Raw genomic sequence first — 5577 nt, 5'->3', positions numbered from 1 at the left:
AGCCTATCAGGGGCCATCAGTGCCACCTATCAGTGCCCTTCAGGGCTGCCTATCAATCCCATCAGTGCAGCCTATCAATCCCATCAGTGCAGCCTATCAATCCCATCAGTGCAGCCTATCAATGGCCATCCGTGCCACCTATCACTGCCCTTCAGTGCTGCCTATCAGTGCTCAGCTATACTGCATATCCGTGCCACCAATCAGTTCCCATCAGTGCTGCATATTAGTGCCTCCACATCAGTGCCACCTAATCAGTGCCCATCAGTGCAGCCTATCAGTGCCCATCATTAGTGCCACCTATCAGTGACCTTCAGTGCTGCCTATCAGTGCTCATATGTACTGCATGTCCATGCCACCTATCAGTGCCCATCAGTGCAGCATATTACTGCTTCCACATCAGTGTCACCTAATCAGTGCCCTCCAGTTCTGCCTAATCAGTGTCCTCCAGTTCCGCCTAATCAGTGCCCTCCAGTACCGCCTCATCAGTGCCCAACAATGCACCCTATCAGTGGCCATCAGTGCCACCTATCAGTGCCCATCAGTGCAGCCTATCAGTAACACCTATCAGTGACCTTCAGTTCTGCTTATCAGTGCTCATCTGTACCGCATATCCGTACCACCTATCAGTTCCCATCAGTGCTGCATATTAGTGCCTCCACATCTGTGTCACCTAATCAGTGCCCATCAGTGCAACCTATCAGTTCAGCCCATCAGTGCAGCCTATCGGTGCCCATCATCAGTGCCACCTATCAGTGCCACCTATCATTGTTCACCTGTGCCGCATATCCGTGCCACCTATCAGTGCCCTTCAGTGCCGCCTATCAGTGCTCATCTGTACCGCATATCCTTGCCACCTATCAGTGCACATCAGTGCTGCATATTAATGCCTCCACGTCAGTGCCACCTAATCAGTAGCCATCAGTGCAGCCTATCAGTGCCCATCAGTGCCACCTATCAGTACCCTTCAGTGCCGCCTATCAGAGCTGATCTGCACTGAATATCCATGCCACCTATCAGTGCCCATCAGTGCAGCATATTAGTGCCTCCACATCAGTGCCACCTAATCAGTGCCCTCCATTGCCACCTAATCAGTGCCCTCCAGTGCTGCCTCATCAGTGCCCATCAGTGCAGCCTATCAGTGGCCATCAGTGCCACCTATCAGTGCTGCCTATCAGTGCAGCCTATCAGTGCCATCTATCAGTGCCCTTCAGTGCTGACTATCGGTGCTCATCTGTACCGCATATCTGTACCACCTATCAGTGCCCATTAGTGTAGCATATTAGTGCCTCCACATCTATGCCACCTAATCAGTGCCCATCAGGGCAGCCTATCAGTGCAGCCCATCAGTGCAGCCCATCAGTGCAGCCTATCAGTGCCCATCTGTACCGCATATCAGTGCCACCTATCAGTTCCCAATAGTTTGGAATATTAGTGCCTCCACATCAGTGCCACCTAATCAGTGCCCATCAGTGCAGCCTGTCATTGCTCATCTGTACCGCATATCCATGCCACCTATCAGTGCCCATCAGTGCAGAAGAAAAATTACTTATTTACATAATTTTCTGACAGAAACTAAGAAAAAAACTTTTTTTTTAAATGTTTTCAGGGTTTTTTCATTTTTTTATGGTGATTACATACCACCAAAAGAAAACTATTTGTGTGAAGAAAAAATATAGAAATGTCATATGGGTACAGTGCTGTATGACCGCGTAATTGTCATTCAAAGTGTGACAGTGCTAAAAGCTGAAAAATGGCCTGGGCATGAAGGGGGGGGTAAAAGTGCCCGATATTGGAGCAGTTAAATAATTAGTATTGCCAACTTAAATGTTGTATAGACTTCCTTGAGAGATAGATAGGCTAGATCCATACATACAGTACATACATACATAAACAGTAGATATATAGATAGATCCCTATTTCTTCTTCTCCTGACTCCTCTAGGTCAGGTGATACTTCGGGTTTGGGGTCACCTAGGGGAAGGGTGGTGAAGGGTTGAGGATCAGTTAGGATTAGGAGGTGAAATATAAAGATTTATTTTCTACTCCATCAACTTTATCTCCAACATTTTGTAATACTCAGCATCAGGGGCATTGCTAGGTCTACAAAAGATCTGGGGCTAGAGCCCATAGCAGCGTAGTAAAGAAAGTCATACGCTTGGGCGGGCATATGTGTGTATATATATATATATAATTTATATCCCCAGAGAGCCCCCCTTAAATCAGGGTCTCCAGAGAACCTCCCCCTTAAATCAGGGTCCCCAGAGAGTCCTGTTTAAATCAGGGTCCCAATAGAGCCTCCCCCTTACATCAGGGTCCCCAGAGAGCCCCCCCTTAAATCAGGGTCCACAGAGAGCCTCACCCTTAAATAAGGGTCCCCAGAGAGCCTCACCCTTAAATCAGGGTCCCCAGAGAGCCTCACCCTTAAATCAGGGTCCCCAGAGAGCTCCCCCTTAAATCAGGGTCCCAATAGAGCCTCCCCATTAAATCAGGGTCCTCAGAGAGCCCCCTTAAATTAGGGTCCCAAGAGAGCCTCCCCCTTACATCAGGGTCCCCAGAGAACCTCCCCTTAAATCAAGGTCCCTAGAGAACAACCCCCTTACATTTTGGTCACTTGAGAACCTCCCCCTTAAATCAAGTTATCCAGAGAGCCCCCCTTAAATCAGGGTCCCCAGAGAGCCTCACCCTTAAATCAGGGTTCCCAGAGAGCCCCCTCTTAAATCAGGGTCCCCAGAGAGCATCCCCCTTAAATCAGGGTCCCCAGAGAGCATCCCCCTTAAATCAGGGTGCCCAGAGAGCATCCCCCTTAAATTAGGGTCCCCAGAGAGCCTCCCCTTCCCATGGGGACCCCTGCAGAGACTCTGGGCTATGGGCCCCAGATTCAGGGATATAGCCCCCAAAAGCCACCCCCTAGTGACGCCACTGCTCAGCATTGTACAGACTCCACATCTGGGCATCCATCCCTTGCAGTCTTTATCATATCCCTCCAGTCGTCATGGTAGAACTCAGGGAGTGTTGATGAGGGTATGCTGACACCTGCAGTTCACCACAGCTAGATAATTCTCATAGATGGATGATGGACATTTTAGTTCCCTGTGATGTCAGTGGAGGGATACTGCGTCTTGTAGTTCCCCCTGATCTCAATGGAGGGATGCTGGGACTTGTAGTCCCCCGTGATATCAGTGGAGAGATGCTGGGACTTGTAGTCCCTCATGATATCAGTGGAGTGATGCTGGCACATGTAGCCTCCCCATAATATTAGTATGGGGGTGCTGGGACTTGCAGTCCCCCATGATATCAGTGGAGGGATGCTGGCACTTGTAGTCCCCCATGATATTAGTATGGGGGTGCTAGGACTTGCAGTTCTCCATGATATCAGTGGTGGGATGCAGTGACTTGTAGTCCCCCATGATAGTAATAGGGGGATGTTGTGTACGGGGATACATAGAATGATACAGACTCTCCTCCTCTCTATATAGTATAGACCATCCATTTATATACTATCTATTTGAAGCCCACACCATATACAGATTTCTGATCTATTTGGTATTAAAGAGGAAGTAAAGGCAGTTAAAAAAAAATGCAACCTGCAAGGCAAAGGCATAATGAGCTAGTATGCATAGCATACTAGCTCATTATGAATAACTTACCTGAGAACGAAGCCCCCGAAGCGGTCCTCCATCTTCATGTTCGCCACTGCCATGTATCCCGCAGTGACTTCCAGGTCTCGCTGCTCCGGAGCCGCGATGACGTCACTCCCACGCATGCGCACGGGAGCCAACAAGAGTGGCATATCGCCGCGATCTACGGCCTGCCCAGTGCGCCTGCACCATAGACAGCGGTGGCTGTCTTTTTGTAAATATCTCCTAAACCGTATAGGTTTGGGAGATATTTCTTGGACCTACAGGTAAGCCTTAATCTAGGCTTACATGTAGGTCAAAGTGATTTGTTACAACCACTTTAAAGCGACATTAAAACTTCATTTTTTATTAAAATAACAAACTTGTTATACTTACCTGCTCTGCATAACCGATTTGCACCATCCGCTTTATCTGGTCTCCCCCTCTTAGGAAAGTGCCCCCCCATGGAAAGTTCTATTCTATGGGGGCACCTGTGCGGGCTTGCTCCCGAGCCCCGTCTGCGTTACCATTGACACAGAGGGGGTGGCTCACCCATGCCCCCCCCGCTTGCTTTAAGTACTGTGAGCAGTGAGTGGAGTTCCCATTTCCTACCGGCTCTCAGAATATTAAACTCCGCTTTGTTTAGACCAAACAGGAGAGATGCCGAACACAGAGATATATAGAAAGATACAGACTCTCCTCCTCTCTGTACAGTAAACATTGTCCATGTATAGTATACACTAAAACCTTGGATTGCGAGAACAATTCGTTCCGGAAACATGCTTGTAATCCAAAGCACTTGTATATCAAAGTGAATTTCCCCATAAGAAATAATGGAAACTCGGATGATTCGTTCCACAACCATTTATTCATAGGGCCTTCAGTTTATAGTCCATATAAAAAGATTGTAGCAATGTGACCAGGTTGTGTAACCATAAAATATCCATCCACAAATGGAAGACTCCACAGGGGGATTAGAAGGAAAATCCATCAAGAGCTACAGAGTATAAAAGAGAAGAGAAGAGCCTCTAAGTGTAGCGATATGTTACTAAATGTTGTACCTTCATTAAATGGAACTCTTTTATACTCAGCTGTGAGATGACTCTACTTGTATATCAGACATCGCTTGTATATCAAGACATCGCTTGTATATCAAGACATCCCTTGTATATCAAGACATCGCTTGTATATCAAGACATCGCTTGTATATCAAGACATCGCTTGTAAATCAAGACATCGCTTGTAAATCAAGACATCGCTTGTATATCAAGACATCGCTTGTATATCAAGTCAACATTTATTAAACATTTTTTTGCTTGTCTTGCAAAACGCTCTCAAACCAAGGTTGTACTGTACACGATCTATACGGAGCCTACACAATATACAGACTTCAGGTCTATTTGGAATTAGATTTAGTTCCCATTTCATGCCGGCTCTTCCAATATGGAACTCGGCTCCATTAGAATGAATGACTTAAGAATGGTTGGTGGAGTCTCACCTTGTTATATCTACCCATACATCCTCCAATCAAATTATTTGTACTTCCCGACAATGAAGAGGCTTGAAAATATCTTCTAGAAAGGTGAAGAGTCCGATCACAGAAGATTCTGGAAGAGAAAACCTGGAATCACGGCACTGGCAGCGTCCAACTTCTTCTTATCCTATGAAGACCAGAAGTGAGCGAAGACGTGTTTCTGCCTCGTCTCATATAACGTCCTTCCAGAATCCAGGAGGAGGGTGAGAAGGGATTTCTAGTAACATAACACACCTCCACCTGTATCGACTGTTCGAACGTCATTCATCTCCAACGCAACACGGCGCTGGGTGTGTCCACATTCCTCGTCCTGTATAACGAGGTGAATACGTTTCACCCTGAGGGGTCTAGTTATAAAAAGATCTGCAGAGATACCAGCAAACTGAATGTCTATCTGTCATAGACGGGGGACTGAGTGTGGAGGGAT

The 5577-nt window shown here is 46.9% G+C and overlaps 1 pseudogene; it reads right to left on the bottom strand.

Moving 5' to 3' along the window:
- The window catches only part of LOC143962487 (NACHT, LRR and PYD domains-containing protein 3-like), a 108561-nt pseudogene extending 103223 nt beyond the window's left edge, over positions 1 to 5338 (bottom strand).
- Positions 5339 to 5577: the final 239 nt, after the last annotated feature.

This window comes from Lithobates pipiens, unplaced genomic scaffold, assembly GCF_037356315.1.
Source record: "Lithobates pipiens isolate NorthernLeopardFrog02 unplaced genomic scaffold, aLitPip1_a1.2 Scaffold_8, whole genome shotgun sequence".
In the NCBI taxonomy this organism is placed as follows: domain Eukaryota; kingdom Metazoa; phylum Chordata; class Amphibia; order Anura; family Ranidae; genus Lithobates; species Lithobates pipiens.
The sequence above is the reverse complement of the archived record's forward strand: the minus strand, read 5'-3'. Positions and strand labels throughout refer to the sequence as shown.